The sequence below is a fragment of the Danio rerio genome, chromosome 15, assembly GCF_052040795.2.
Source record: "Danio rerio strain M-AB ecotype USA chromosome 15, GRCz13ab, whole genome shotgun sequence".
Taxonomy (NCBI): domain Eukaryota; kingdom Metazoa; phylum Chordata; class Actinopteri; order Cypriniformes; family Danionidae; genus Danio; species Danio rerio.
The window spans coordinates 32,922,060-32,938,602 of record NC_141035.1 but is presented as its reverse complement, the minus strand read 5'-3'; the positions used below and the strand labels follow the sequence as shown (position 1 = coordinate 32,938,602).

The 16,543-nt window shown below is 36.2% G+C and overlaps 1 non-coding gene across 5 annotated transcripts in view; it reads left to right on the top strand.

The window, feature by feature from the left end:
- The window catches only part of LOC141377866 (uncharacterized), a 110,591-nt gene that overhangs the window by 7,061 nt on the left and 86,987 nt on the right, over positions 1 to 16,543 (top strand). For all 5 annotated transcript variants that reach the window (XR_015509642.1, XR_015509644.1, XR_015509645.1 and 2 more), the window contains exon 2: positions 3,123 to 3,262. This is a non-coding gene — a transcript (uncharacterized LOC141377866). The remainder of the gene's footprint in view (positions 1 to 3,122; positions 3,263 to 16,543) is intronic.

The following is a 16,543-nucleotide window of genomic DNA, read 5'->3' as shown; positions in this document are numbered from 1 at the left end:
TTAATAAGCAACAAATTAGTACTATTTTTTATTAAAATTCTTGGTAATTGGATGGTTAATAGCAAAAATTGTACCTTAATCCTTTGTGGCATAGATTTAAGGAGGTGCTTTAAATAATTTTTATAGATTTGGGATTATTTTAACTCGGCAACGTTAAGCAGATCAGGCCTGTTGCCAAGTGGGGTCAGGTGGTTCGGATGACCAACCCTCATGGACAAAGTTTCAGAATTTGTCCCATACATGAGCTCATTTGTCCTATTTTGACTGCTATTCCATCATAAATAGTGAAAATAATACATTGAAAAAGGATTTAGGACTAATTGGAATCCTCTGTTGTCTGTTGTGACTTTAGCTATCAGTTTTGTTTAATGTAGATATTAGTTTTAATGAGTCCAACATCCAGCTGTGCAAGAAAACATACAATCTGACTTAAGCGAAGTCAACTTTCGCTACTGTATTGTTTTTAAGCAGAGAAAACATTTTACATGTAACTTTTATTCTAAATCTTGAACCTTATTTTCTTAGAGCAAAAAATTACCAATAAAAGGTGTAAAGCGTCACAGTGACCCATAGAGCAGCCCTAAATGACAATAGGCCACAGACTTTTACAGATTCATTTTTTTTGTCTGATGATAAATGATGTGATATTTGTTTTTTTTAAATAAGTATTTTTTTTCATATTTCTTTATTGTAAATATTTAGCAAATATTTTTGGTACATCAAAAATTGTGGTTATGACGACCATCTGACAAGCTAATGCAGCCTAAAATGTCACTAAAATGCAGTATTTAAATCTCCTAAATAAATAGAAAATAAGGCATGTAACTGCAAAAAAGTCTACTTTTTAGGAAAAGAGAACCACCGCTTTCACCAGGATGCCTATACAGGCTTGCAGATGCTGCATATTCATCACATGTACATCCATCATGTGAATCTTCCATTAAACCACTTCCCAATTTGACTATGGTTTAGTGAACACAATGTTATGCAGTTAACCAGTTTGAGATATTTTCAGCTTTGTGACATGTGTGTTTCTGCTGGAAGTAGCCTATTTTTGGACACACTGTGATTAAATGGGTCTCAGTTGGTACTAATGGCCCAAAATTTGGTCAGAATATTTTCCCCAGGCCATTACACCACCAGCATAAGAAATCGATTCAAACCAGGATTGATCCACGCTTTTATGCCAAATTCTGCCTCTACCATCTGAAAGTCACAGTAGAAATCAAGAACCATCATATCAGGAAACATTTTTTCCAGTGTGTTCAATTTTGCTGAGCTCAGTAGCCTCAGTAGCTGTAGCCTCAGTTTGCTGTTTTCAGCTGACAGGAGTGTCACCGGTGTGCCCTTCTACTGGAGCTTTTCTGCTTCAGGCTTCAACATGTTGTGCATTAAGGGATGCTTTTCTGCCTCATTTCTAACTTGTTTTTTTTTTCTTTTGCTAGCTCCAAACTCTGACCTCTGGCATTAATGAGGCATTTTCACCCACCGAGCCACCACTAGACCATTCTCTACAAACCCTAGAGATGGTTGTGTATGCATAATTCTGTAAATCAGCAGTTTCTAATATACTCAAACCAGCCCATTTGACAAAAACACAAATTGACACAAAGTCATTTAAATATTCATTTTGTCCCATTCCAAGGCTCATTATGAACTGCAGCAAATAGTTTTGACCATGTAAACGTGCCTAAATGCTTTATGTTACTGCTATGAGATTGCCTCCTTATATGTGCATTTAGCATTTGATCAAATGTACCTATTAAAGTGGCCAGTAGGTTTATTTCTCCTTTCTTACTTAAATAATAAAATAAAATGACCACCAATAATCTACTCATGTAAACTACTGGACTTCCCGATCAATTTCTGGCATTTTGAATAGAAAGTATTGCTGGTTTTTGAAATATGTGTAATTTAAAATGAATGCAACAATAGAAGAAACATTGTATTTTTGTTTTTCAAGATGATATGCACACTTTCAAGTATTAAATATTAAAACAAAAAAGCTTGAGGTCAAATGTTAAATACACAACTGTGATCTAGTGCTTGTTAATACAATTCAACTTTTCTATTCATATTTTTTTATATAGAGCTCTTACTATAGGCTTTAACTTTTAACAAGCTTCTCTGTCTCATTTCGAACTTTTTTTAGTTACTTTTGCTATAGCTCCAAAATCTGACCTCTGGCATTAATGAGGCATTTTCACCCACAGAACCACCATTTACTAGACCATTCTCTACCAACCCTAGAAATGGCTGTGTATGCATAATTCAGTAGATCACCAGTTTCTAAAATACTTAAACAATTACCTCTGACAAAAAAACAAAACAAAAAACAACTTGACACATTCAAAGCCATTTAACTACTCATTCTGTCCCATTTTAATGCTCATTTTGAACTGCAGCAGAATGTTTTATGTGCCTAAATGCATTACGTTACTGCTTTGAGATTGCCTGATTACATGTGCATTTAGCAGTTGAACAATTGTACCTATTAAAGTGGCCAGTAAGTTTATTTCTCTTTTCTTACTTAAATAACAAAATAAAATGACCACCAATAATCTACTCATGCAAACTACTGGACTCCCCGATCATTTTCTGGCATTTTGAATGGAATTCAGAATATAGTTCTTATTAGATTTCTCTAATTTTAAATGAATGCAACAATAGAAGAAATGTTGTATTTTCTTTTTTCAAGATGTTTTGCACATATTCAGATATTACATTTATAAATAAAAAAACTCACGGTTAAATGTTAAAGATATTCTTGCAACTGATTTAGTGCCAAATGGATTGTCAAAACAGCTTAACGTAGAAGTTCTAGTAAATTGGATCTGCTTCAGTCTAGTTCTCACCGTTGAAGTTCATGTTAGTTTAGTTCAGTGTGTTGTAAATGTCACTCCTGAAAGCCAAAACACTGAAGAGCAAGTCCAATGATGTGCAGCTCCACAAATCCCAAAAAAAACCAAGTTAGTGGCAAGGAACAAACTACAAACTTTACATTACATTAAAAAGTACTACATTAAATGCAAGCTTGTTAGTGTATCTCTGAGTTGTTCTCTTTTCTAAGCATGTCTGAGAGTGATTCATTTCTGGGCCGTCTCTTTCTTTTCTATCTGTAGATGGAGCACAGGCCGCCAGTGCTGTGGATGGTGAGTCAGGGAATAAAAAAAAAGATCAGCCCATCCTCCCCTTACGAGACACAACACCCATCTTTAACATAACCTCATCAAACCTCCAGCAGCCGTGCCAACTAGCAAGGGTGAGTGTGGATCAGAAGGCATGTGTCAACAATGTACTGTTGTACGTTTTTACAAGGGCTCGAATGGAAGGCCAAGGAGGTCCCAGACTTTTCCATTACACTCTTACATGTGCCCGCAGCGATTATAACATATAGTTTGGGATTCCCCTAAATGAATAGAATATCCCATCAAAACATACTTCAGTTAAGAAGTCGTGCTCAGCCTTTTGTTGTATGAAAATGATATCTTGCCAAAAGGACTGATTGTGTATTTTGTTATTTTGTTATTGTTTTAAATGAAATAATTTAAAATGGCTCATGCATTGGCAAATAAGCTTTACACAAATTCATATTGTGTATAGTTGGCTGTTAGTTTTTGCATTGATATTAAGAATTATGAAATTTGCTGTTTCGGTTTCTATTAATGCAGGGGTGGGGAACCTTTTTTTCTGTCAAGGGCCATTTACATTTTTGTAACATCGTTTAGGGGCCATACTGAATTATAGGGCTGCTCGATTATGGGAAAAATCATAATCGCAATTATTTTGGTCATAATCGTAATCAGGATTATTTAAAATGATTATCAGCTGAAGTTATGAAAATTATTCACTCTCCTGTGAATTTAGTTTTTTATATATAAATATTTCCCAAATGATGTTTAACAGAGGATTTTTTCACAGTATTTCCTATAATGTTTTTTCTTCTGGATAAAGGCTTATTTGTTTTGTTTCAACTTGAATAAAAGCAGTTTTTAATATTTTGATACCTATTTTAAGGTCAATATTATTAGCCCTCTTGAGCAATATATATTTTTGATTGTCTGCAGAATAAACTACAGTTATACAATGACTTGCCTAATTACACTAATTAAGCCTTTGAATGTCACTTTAAGCTGATTACTTGTATCTTGAAAAATATCTAGTAAAATATAAATGTACTGTCATCATAGCAAAGATAAAAGAAGTGAAGTTTATTCATAAACTAATTTCGAGAGGAGCACGTGATTATGATTGAACACGGCTGGTTCTGCATTAGCATGCTTGATCCACCAATCAGGCCATTCCTAACCACTATAAAGAGCCAGGGTTTTCTCACTACAGTCATCTTCGATTTGAAGAATCCCCCCTTCCACCCCTACCTTTTCACCTTTCCCTCCATAGGGCAGCACGGTGGCTCAGTGACTAGCACTGTCGCCTCACAGCAAGAACGTCACCGGTTCTAGTTCCTTAACAGGCCGGTGGTCGTTTCTGTGTGTAGTTTGCATGTTCTTCCCGTGCTTGCGTGGGTTTTCCCAGGGTTCTCCGGTTTCCTCCCACATTCCAAAAACATGTACAACAAGTTAATCGTTAAATCTAAATTTCAATACAGGTAATCTAATAATGCAGCATATCTTTTAATAGCCTTCAATCTTTTCTTTAGCTATTATAAAAAGGGGAGTTGTCGAGATCTACCTGAGCTCGAGGCTCCCCTCTCTACCTCCAAACAGGAGGGAGCCCAGGGCTCAAGAACCTTCGAGCTCAGGGCTCTCTCCCGGGACAGCATGCCAAACTTGCTTATAATCAATCATCAGCTAAGTGTGAACTCTTGAAATCAGTTATTAGAAATGACTTAATGAAATTAAATCTGTTATGTTTAGAAATGGGTTGAAAATAAATCTTTCCATTAAACAGAAATTGGGGGGAAAGGGTCGCTTATAATTCATTTCCTCCCTGTAAATAAGGAAAGAGAAATACAATAGAATAAAAATATGAAACAAACTGTGCTTTAAGCATCTTCACTGTAAGAAAAAAACTTCAGCTACAAAAGTCCTTCAGTCAAGAGCAGTGAGGGATTTTCTCCTCTTGTTTGATTAATAATAAAAACAGGCAGCAGCAGGAATATTGTGCACTATCACTTTAAGAATAGAAACTCTGATATGGTTTCTTTTTCACGTGTCTTTTGATTCTCAACTTGTTTGTTAGTTACACAAATGAGGGTTAATATGAATAATCACTAAACACCGCGCTCTGACACAAGTGTGCATGTATTTGACCATTAAAGCGCTCACATTAAGATGGCGTTAGATGTGTGTGTGTTCTGCTCGTCTCTGAGGCTAAGCGCGCACACACACAGAAGCATGCCATGCGGTCGTTCGCGCTATTAAAAATATGAATGATTCGAACGTACATCAATGAATGATGCACATCCTGTGCTGCAAACGTTACATTACAGCAAATGCTTTTAGTCATTTTCATGTGAAACTGAGCTTTGCAGAGCAACAAATGTGTACAACTGTCACTTTCTACAACAGAAATTTATTTATTTATTTCCTGAGGGGTGATTTTGAATTGACGAATGGGGCTGGATCAAATCCTCTCGCGGGCCGCATACAGCCCGGAGGCCAGACGTTTCCCACCCCTGTATTAATGCGATGTGTTGAAAAAATCAGAGATGCAATAGTACCAAACAAATGGTTCCATGCAGCACTTGTCATATATTTTGTGAGTATACAGCAGGGTGTTGTGGAAAAACAAACCAAAATGTAAAATTATGTTGTGAAAAGAAATATATTTTTTGTTATTTTTGTCTCTTTTTCTTTTCATTAATTAAACCATTGTGTTTGTATTGCTTAAAAGTGATATATATTAACTTCTACTGTTGAGTGTGATATGTTTTGCATAATAATGAAGCATTTTTGCAGAATTAGACGAAGCTGATTGTCTAAAATTAACTTGAGCTCTGCAGTGAAACTTCCTGTGAGCACAGAATATTTGCAGTTGAGGAAGTCTTATGCTTTTAATGTTGTGCAGAGAATTTGTAGAAAAAGAGGACGTATGTATGGGTGCGGCCAATAGAGGAATGGAAAATGATTGACAAGTGACGAATATCAGCTAGTTATAAAAGCGTGAATCAGGAAATGAAGTTTGTTGCGCTGTAATTTTTGCATTGCATTGAGGATACCAGAATTCTGTGAATCGAATTATTCATTTGTATCCAATACATTACTTATATGTTTGACATTGAAGAAAACTCTCTTCTGACCTTTTTTATTGAACATGCATTGGATTGTTTAATTGATCCAACATTTATTTAATAAAAACCCTGACCTAGACCGTTTGCATATTTCTGAGACTAGTTTGTATTAGTGTGGCAGTTCATGCTGATTTGCCGTAGATCAAACAAACAAGTTGTCAGAAGTCAAGATTGCAAATGCAATTTAAAATAACACCATCCATCTGAAAGGTAAATATAAAAAGCTATGTTGAGTTTGTCAGAAACGCAACAGATTATTAAGATCATTGAATATATCTGACTTTCAATTCTGTCTGGAGGGCTTCAATTCAGTGAAGGAACTGCATGTATACATCTAGTGCAATTTGTTTAAACATTTTGATTGAGCAAAAATAGTTCACTTGTGTACTTTGCCAAGAATGTCATGTAAAAAGAATAACAGGTTTTTGAGCAACAAATTGTTTGTTCTTCACCAAACTCCTCACACAGCTGAGTGGGCTTGACAAACCACCTGTAGAAAACACACACACTTTTATCTCTCTGACACAATAACTGACACTTGCACCAGTTCTTGCACTTTTGCACTAGACACATTCTTACAATCACTCCATATTAAAAAACATTTAAAAATCAATTTATGAAGTGTGCTTTACACAGGCGACAAACCACCTGTAGAAACACTCTTCTCTCTCTCTCTGTCTCTCTAAAAACAAACAAATAAAATAAAAAACACACTCCCCCTCCTAACTCTAGCACTTAATCTTGAGCACAAACAGTTCCTTTGTATAACTAGCTCTTCTTGAACTGTATTTTAAAGATCTAGGTGCAGAGTCTAAAGCGTATGGCACATAGGCATTAAGGGCTTGTTCGAATTCACTTTTGCTATTTAAAGGACGTAAAAATAAGATCTGCCCAGGCACATGGTCTTATAGAGTTAAGCTTATTCTTTTAACGAGTTGTGGGTGTGATTTGAGCATATGGTGAATTAATCCAATCAGAGTCTCATCTCCCATTACCTTTAAAAGTCAGTTGCGTCGCGCACATTTGCTATTTACATGGCAGACTCTGTCAGTGAAAAACCTGAACGTTTCACTAGTGAGAAAACAGTTAAACAGAACGTGGCCACAACGTGGCCAAAAACGTGAAAACTAGAGCTGCACTGGTCTGAAAATAGCAACAAACTGCACCATACACATCTTGCATCTTATTGCACCATGTGTATGTTAGAGCCCCTTGTGTGTATTTCCTTGTTTTGTTGAATTGCTGAATACCTCCTCAATTGTAAGTAGCTTTGGACAAAAGCATCTGCTAAATGACGAAATGTACTAAATGTCAATATAAATCCCCGGAATGCTTGTAATATATATAACGTTTGATACATAAGACCTTTTTTGATACTGTAATTTAAAAAAAAAAACTTAATGCTGAATGCTATTCACTGCTATTATGACTGAGAGTGCACTGAAAAAAAATGTCGTTTTGATTAATTTCTGCTTTTCTCTGTTTTTAAGTTTTATTCAGTTAACTCAATAATTTCATAAAGTTTTCCTTACTGTATATTAACAATTGTGAAAAAAATCAAAATATGCTATCACTGTCATTAAATCTACAGCGGCTGGTACCCTTACTGTGACATAGAGCTGAAAAATGTTCCAAAGAATGTTGTAACGAATTCATGTTTTCCACGTGGACCTCTAATTTCCCTGCATACTTCTCAAGCCTCACCACCCCTTTAAAAGCATGTATCTAAATAATTGTGTCACTGTCTTCTAATAACTGCCAGAAAGCAGCTTCTCATTATCTAACCTCAGACTCAAGATTTACAAATCTTTAGACAATTCACAGTTATGGCCAGGCCATCTCTAGTTCTCTCAGCGAGGGCACAGCTATCTAAAAGGACCTTGATTTATACATGGCGACTGATAATTACTAGTGTCTTCCCATTCGTCAAAAATAAGACTGGGCTGGGAGGGGTTTAAAAGCATGCTTGAAGTTCTCAGTACAAGACAATTAATCTGCCAGCCCTTCTTGTAAATCATCACTGTTTATGTGTTGAACTACATCACTTAGTCTGGGGCAGTAGGTGATTCAAGTGTGTAAAGGTTTCCATTACAAATTAATCACACATTGCTACTTGTGGTTTGCAGAGAGTCATGGAGTGGAACAACTGACTTCATATAAAGTCAAGGTGCTAGAGAAAATGAAACGCATATTTATCTTGTGGACTACACAGCTTGTGAAATTCTAAATGGTCTGTTTTTTAAATCTGGTCAATTTAATTAAACACATAACTCTCTATAACCATTTATTGGGTGGAGAACCATATATATGGTGACTTCACTGACATTGATTATTCTACTACTATTCTACACCCGTCTTTCAGATGAGACGTTAAACCGAGGTCCGGCTCTCTGTGGTCGTTAAAAATCCCAGGATCCTTCGAAAAGAGTAGGGGTTTAACCCTGGCATCCTGGCCAAATCTGCCCACTGGCCTCTGTCCATCATGGCCTCCTAACCATCCCCATATTCCAATTGGCTTCATCACTGTGTCCTCTCCACCAATCAGCTGGTGTGTGGTGTGCGGTCTGGCGCAAAATGGCTGCCGTCGCGTGATCCAGGCGGATGCTGCACATTGGTGGTGGATGAGACACTTTTTGTGTGTAAAGCATTTTGAGTGCCCAGATAAACGCTATATAAATGTAAGGAATTATTAATATTATTATTACTTTACACTCCAGGTGTCTGATTTTTAAAAATCTGTGTAGAAACCTTCCCAAAATAAATGTACACCAGAATAAATTATTTTTTTCTATTAATGATTATGGTTCATAATTATGGTTTTATTTTATTACCGCTTTACCAGTGAGAGTGGTTGAACTCAAGTGCATCAAATGAAAAGCAAACGAGAAGCATCTTAAAGGGGGTGGGGTCTATCAGATACTAGTTAGCATTTGATTGGTTATTATATAATGGGATGAGAACTGTAGTATGGGTTGACGTGAATAAAATCCATTTAGGTGGAAGTAACAAACTGCAAGCTTTGCATGTTGATATCAGTTTTATGTCTTTTAAACATGAATGTTGTCACTGTCTTGGAACACACTAGCTAATAGATATCTTAAAAAGGCACAATACTGATACTAACATCTAAAAAAACCTTTATTTTAATATTATCGGACCTTTAAAGTGGTTAAAGTAACTCTACTAAGTTAACTAAGTTAATTATGGTTTCTTCGAGATTACTTACAGATGTGCATGTCCTGTCAAGTTTGTATTTTATAGATTACAATTTTTTGTGTGGAACGCGCATTTCCATCCTACTTTGTGCGAACACTATTAGAAATAATACCCCAGGTCTTATGCAGTTGAGTATTTCAATGAGTTCCCTATAAAGGGTTAAATGTCAGTTAACATAGGACCTGATGCACTTGTTAAGATGAATGCCAATATGATTTTAAAGATTCAAGAAGCCTTAAGTACTTAAGCATTAGCACCTGTCAGTTTTAACTGTGGATAAAACTGGATAATTTTGAGCATTTGTCAGCTAATTTCATCTTCCGGGTTTGAAATCATTTTTGGGACGGATCGAAATTTGTGATGTAGCACCGATCTGCCTGTCCAGAGATGACATGTCCGTTTTCTTATCCTATGAGAAGACTTTTCAAAGACAGACCTGCCAAGGTGTGAGATTGCGGCACACACGGCACACAGTATTTAGCTGTTAATTAAGGGTCATATGTGTTTGGTTCCATGATCCACAGGGTTTGTTGCAGGGTTTTCCCTGTGATGCTGTCAGAGCCGATACAGCAAAGCTGTTTGTGTGTAGCAAGCATTTTTGTCAAGAGAGTTGTACAAGATTTAGAGAATGGCAGGCTTTGTCTTTTATCAGTTAAGTTTGTTACTATTCAGACACATCGCCTATCTGTGCTGATCTGTTCGCCTATGTTTAAAATCATGCAGATTACGAGCAGGGTTAATGGTTGAAATAGATAGGGCAAGAGAGCTGCTGCACTGCTATCCACTGTGTCCACGTTCAGACCCAGGGATTTAGAAGGAGAGAAGTCCTCCTAATTTATAGTGTTTATATAAATATGATTATCTTTATAATTATATAACAAACTGTGTTTATGTGTATATTCATTCATTTAATTATTATAAAAATTCTGAGGTAGGCTTGAACTAAAAAAAAAAGAGGAGTTTCATGAGCCTTAAATGAATTTTTCTTCTCTACGTTCAAATTTAATTCTACACTGTAACAATGAGCGGATTCACACAATTTAATTGTGTTGAAACAACATGAAGGAATTAAGTTAACTTATGATTTTTTTTTACAAATTGAAGTGGATTGAACATAAAACAATTAAGTTGCCAAAAAATAGAAGACTCAATATATAGAGTCAAACAAAAACAAATGTGGCTCCTGATAATACATCAGCTAGCTTCCCTTACCCTTCAAACTGCATATTAAGATTGCGATTTATAAAAAAACTCTAATGGACATACATCAGTTGCACAAAGAAGCCAAATGCATAAAAATACACATGGCAGTTCTTTAAACATATCAATATTCATTTATTTGTAGAAACTTGGAACTAGAACCCTTGGGCATGATGAAGCAGGCACTCCAAGATGTCCTATTACATTGCTCAACTCAAAAAAGGTTGATCGGTTCATTCGTAAAATTGCAAGTCCACAGTTCCTCCGTATAACCACAAAGTAACACAACCCGTTTTGCTAATAATGGATTTGATGAGCTGGGAAACCTTTATCAGTGTTTTGAGGGGCAGTTGAGGTTAAGTGTCCAGCTTAAGGGTGCTCTTTAACCTTTGACACGGCCATCATGGTTCAAAGTGGCTACCATTATAAACAACTCTTTGACAGTTTAGATATTGAGTGAAAAATTTGACAGTGATGGTAGTTTAGTTTTTTTTAATTCAATAAATATTTTAGATATTGTTCAACATCCCTTTCATTAGATTGATAAAAGAGAAAAAAATCCTGTTGTTTTTAGTTCCCAAACCTTTTAAACAAACCCCTCAATTACCAAGTACACCAGCCTCTCCTTTCCGTGTTCATGACCCCTAATTTCTTTCTCTCGTGACATTGGGAAAAAGCAGCAAAAACACTTAAACTGACATTCCCACGCTCTACTCTGTCTGGATGTGGTAATTCTGCCTTTTGTCTTTACTTGCCTTGGTGTGTTGTTTTTATCGAAGAGTGTCGCTTTTGGGGATTGTTGCGTTCATTAGGTCAGCATTCACAGTCTCATTGATTTTGATTCCCGTTTGAGTGTAAAATCCCAAAGCAGCCTGTAATTAGCATGCAAAGGTTGTGGCGTTTTACAACTAATTTCAAATTATAGAGCAAATACTCTATGACACAATCCACAGCCCTGTGTTTAAACAAACCTGCATTTTGGATTATAATTGCAGAACAAGAAAAGGAAGAGGATGTTGTAATTCCCACTTAAGCAACTATATTTTTCCGCTAACAAAAAAACTGATTTGCCTTTCACTGCAGATCTGGAAAACACCCCACGCCCATGAGGGACATCAAGTCAACACGTCTGTCGGTCAAAACATGTCACACATATCAAAGGATTGGCATGCCGTACTAGCAGCAATTGAGAAGAGATTTGTTAATATGAATATGAATATTTTCTTTTGTGGTGAGGAAGTTGATATTTAAAATTTGATACGGGCTCAAACAAATCTGACCAGAACATTTGAAGTTTGAAGGAATCTTGAATTTCTTCTCTTGAAGTTTTTAAGATTTTCAGGTTATCTGTTTGTATGACATCTGTGCTATTCTGTGTAGTTGTTAAAATGTTCCTGGGTGGTTATGTATTGTAGTATATTGCTAAAATGTTTTAGCACATTACTTATTTTATAATTTTGCTATATACATTACCACCATGTTTTTTTTTTACATATTGCTGCTGGCATGTTTTTAACATGTTTTGGAATGTTAGCCAAGTTGATAGTAAGTTACATGTTTTATTAAGCTACTAGGACGGTTTCTACCATGTTTTAGTACTTTAGTAGCCTACTAGCAAGTAATTTTCAACCTTAGTAGCATGATTAACAATGGTTTTTACCAGTACTAGCATGGTTTTAAATCAGGGGTCTCAAACTCGCGGCCCGCGGGCCATTTGCGGCCCTCAGTGCAATATTTTGTGGCCCGCGCCGACCGCTGTACTCTGACAGAATCAGCGGAGCGGGGAGAGAGAGCTGATTCTATCCGTACACAGTGCGCTTGTCACTCAATGCGCGTTGTCGCGCGCGTTCTGATCAGCTGTGTTGTCGCGCGCGTACTCAAGAGCGGTGTTATCGTGCGCCTACTGAAGGGGGGGACCGAGGGTGTGTCGCGTCGCGGGGGCACTTTTGTTCATTTTGGAAGGGCACTTTCTATGCAAGACTAAAAAGGACATGTGCTATGCACAGGTTGAGCCCTATGTGTGCACGTGCCTGCCCTGCATCTTATATATATTGATATTATAGGTAGATACAGACTGGTACAGACTGATGTGACTGGAGTGGGGTGGGGTTGTTTTATTTATACATATATACGCCTTTGTTTTAGGTGAGGGAATGAAGTTTTGAGTGAGTTCCCCCACTTTTTTCCCTAGGACTTCAATAACTCAAAGTACAGGTCTAGACTTAATGATGATCATCTTCAAGCCATACTGAGGGTCTCAACTGCTTCCGCTCTAAAGCCAAATGTGGTTCAGATTTGTGAGAAGAAGCGCTGTCAAGTCTCTGGCAGCAAGGAGTAGGCAAAAGATGCCATGTTCAGAAGAACTGTTCATAATCTTCACTCAATGTTCTATTAATGTTCAGGACACTTCATGTTCAGAAGAAATAATTAAAACTGTTAATAATGACATTTGAGGACTTTTTTTTGTGAAATCCCTTATGCGGCCCAGCCTTTGCCTCCTGCGGCCCCCAGGTAAATTGAGTTTGAGACCCCTGTTTTAAATGGTGCTAGCATGTTTTACTGTGTTGCTGAAATGTTAACGTATGTTGCTGGCAGAGATGTATAGTAACGAAGTAGAACTACTTCACTACTGTACTTAAGTACTAAAAGGCTGTATCTGTACTCTACTGGAGTATTGTTTTTTCTCCTACTTCCACTTTTACTTCAGTACCTATTTTTGATGAATTTCGCTTTCATTTCTAAAGCCGAACGCAGCCCTTTCTGTTGAGCAGGTGAAGACAATAACCAATCATAGGGGTGTACGACCTCGCTTATCAGCGCTCAAAAAGCAAGCGGGATAATATTTACATTAGTTTATTTGCCATTAATGCTCATGTTGTCTTCTGTGCATGGGTTGGAGTTTTGTTTGATACATTCAGAAAGAGTGTTTTCTTTGAGCAGGTCAAATTAGGGGAACAGTTCATAAATCTACTGCTGCATTAAAGAACAAAATTGTATTGCAAATAGCAGAGATGGGAAGTAATGAAGGAAAAATACTTTGTTACTGTGCTTAAGTAGATTTTTCTGGTGTCAGTACTTTTCTCCACTACTTATTTTTTTGAAAACTTTTTACTCCTACTTACTTTTCTACTCACATTTTTGAAACCACTCTCGTTACTTTCATTTTCGTGTGTTTGGTGGCGCGATCTATATTATTACTTATCATTGCGCAAAAATAAGAGCGGCTTTTTGATGCATTCAGTCTATTTTTCCTCATTGCGCACTATTTTTCCTCATTTAAGGCTATCGCGCACCGCACGTGGGCTGGTTTATGAAGATTACAATGAGAAAGGCTAGGATGACTACGCAGAGAGAGGGAGAGTCGGCAAACTTAACATGACTGATGCTGCCCTGTTTACAGAGTAATAAGACACCCTTTGCTCCATCGGATCACAGTAAACAAGTAAACGTAAACAAGAGAGACGCATTCCAGTTCAAAAACATGCCGTTTAAATGCCTTTCACCTTTCGTTCATACTGCATGGGATTTCAATCTAAAACCGCGAAAAATAGTGCTTTTTTTTGTAAGATTTGTACATTTAGTAATAAAACAATCAGATACTTGAAAATGTATGCATTGCGATTTATTTCCGATTTATTTCTGATAAGTTCATATTTCCTGATACATAATTTTTGCTGTTTTTCAGTTATTATTGATTTGTCGTTTGACCATCTGATTTTAAATAGGTCTATACTGTTGTCTTTAATTAATAATTTTTTGCTAAATATTTTACAACAACAAAAGTATCTATATGGGCAATTTATGATAATAAAAATATAATGCAAAAGATCCTGAATTTATCATGTGAAATATCATGCACATGTTTTGTAGGTTGTATTCACGCCTGTATATGTTGCTTTTAGCATAGAATAAATGTATTACAGTTTTTCTCAGTCACTTTGGCACAATTCCCAGATCAAAATTGAAATTTGCAAAACAGTAGGCCTAAGTGCATCTCTCAAAACAACATATAATTAGCAAACAACCACAGATTACCTGCAAGGTAAGCCGGTCTCCTGCCCAAAATCCATCTCTCAAAGGGAAATTTCTGTGTTGATGAACATGTCAGTGGCTTCAGGATGACAAGTCCATCTGTCATTGTGTATGGATAAGACAGTCAAATCACTTTATGTTGTCAATATCATTGTACTCTGGTGGGCTGTTCTGATCTAAACTATGGCAATATTTTTTGGCTGTTTGTACAGTAATTTGTTGACAGATCATGTCATTGTGTTACAGATAGGAAAAGACAGCACTGCATAGCACAAAGAAAAAAGCAAAAGAAAAAATGTGAACATAGGACAACCTTCTTTTAGATGTTTATTAAAAAAGTCAACATTTACCTGGGAGAAATGTACTAATTGTACACAGATTTAGATCAAAATTCTACTTTACCATTTTGCATGTAAAGACTTGTGCCATGAACAAACAATTAAAATATGTAGGGAATGAGACTATTCAACAGAGGCCAAAATCATATATTTTGATCAACATGACTTCAGCAATTGAAAATATAGGAAACATCAGAGAATTGCACATAACCATTTGCATGGAAGCATTTGCAACTTGTTCAAAATGAGAAACTGCTTTTCTGATGTGCACAAGGCACAATGATTTGAAGATTAAACAGGTAGTTTTGAGGATTTCCATTCTTATCTGAGAAATGGACCAAAGAGACTCAGGAAAACTGTAAAAGAATTAATGTTTATTTTATTAAATAAAACAACCACAACACCTGAAAAAAAAAACACTAAAATAGCAGGTCATGTATAATAGCTGCTCTTTGAAGAAATAAGCAGCTTTAGGCTAATGCAAAAAAAAAAAAAAAAAAAAAAAAAAGTTTGCCGTCAAATTTGATAAGAATTTTTTTAGCAAAAGAAAAAAAAAGCAATATTTTTTGGACAGAATTCAGTGTAAAATGTAAGACATTATTTATAAAGATAGACAGGTCTACAGAATTATTTTTTACAATGTATCAACATGAATGGCAGCTGTTTTTTGATCTAACAGCTGGTAAAAAACTACATGCTGAACGCTGTGAGTTTGTGTCAGGATGATGATACATGGGCCGCCTTTTTAAGCAATGTTGTTAGCCTTCCAGCTGCAACCCAGTACAGGGAAATAACCATACACACTCACATTTACAAACACACGTATACACTACTGCCAATTTAGTTACCTATTATTCCCCTACACCACATGTTTTTGGACTGTGGTTGAAGCGGGTACTTTTTACTTTTTTACTTTTTTACATTTTTGAGGCTGTACTTCTTTACTTGAGTACAAAAGTTTATTCAGTACTTTTACTTTTACCAGAGTCGTTTTAAATGTGAGTATCTGTACTTCTTTTTAAGTAAAGGATGCGTGTACTTTTGCCATCTCTGGCAAATAGTATATAAATATATTTATAGGTTTTAATAAAAAAATTCTTGTGTTGTGAAAAAAAATCTAATTATGTATGAATGGAACGTCGATGCACCGAGATATCGAATTGAACTGAATCGATGACATGATAATCGTACCGAACCACACTGTGAGATCAGTGTAGATTCACACCCCTACTTAAATGCGCTATATAAATACACATTACATTACATTACTTGTTACAATTATAGACCTTTTTCTTGGCTGCTGCTTGGAGGGCACCATAGCGACCAGTGTTTTTCTGTAGAATGTTTAAAACGTCCATTTACAGCATTTACAACTGGTAATTTGCTATCCGAAAATGCGTTTTAATCGAGTTTTGAGTGGATTACGGAGTGTTTTTGTGACACACAACTTTGAAAGGTGTGTTAAAGCTGATATAATCTTTCAGATCTGTGGTTCAAGCGTGAG